Consider the following 477-nt stretch of genomic DNA (forward strand, 5'->3'; position numbering starts at 1 on the left):
GAAGCTCCTGAAGTGCGCTATTTTCTCTGTTGGAAAAGTCCTGCGGGAGCAGGAGCAAATGCACTTGCAGGAGTTAGAAGTAAAGCTTCCAAGCCAAACACCAAACCACCTGCTATTTCAGCTACACGAGCAGTGGCCCCACGCTCTCAGCAATTCTGCTAAAAATACAGCCGAGACATTTGCAGCAGGAAGCACCTGACATCCCCTTCTCCCACTCCAGGGTTCACTCGCCCTTAGCTCCTCTTCTCTGCTCGTTCTTACCAGTCCTGGAGACAAGTGCTATGGGCTTCTTCCCTTCTTGAAGCATAGCTTTCCAAACCAATTTTGAGGAATAAGGCTTTGTGGAGCTCTCTTTTCTCCCAGTAGGATCCTGCACACCATTCGGTGTCATTTCTACACGTGCTCCCATCTCAGCCCGTCTCAATCACAAAGACAACGTAGATGTCATAGCAAACCATAATAAAACGCCAGATTTGC

The sequence above is a fragment of the Oxyura jamaicensis genome, chromosome 19 (assembly GCF_011077185.1).
Source record: "Oxyura jamaicensis isolate SHBP4307 breed ruddy duck chromosome 19, BPBGC_Ojam_1.0, whole genome shotgun sequence".
NCBI classification, from domain to species: Eukaryota; Metazoa; Chordata; class Aves; order Anseriformes; family Anatidae; genus Oxyura; species Oxyura jamaicensis.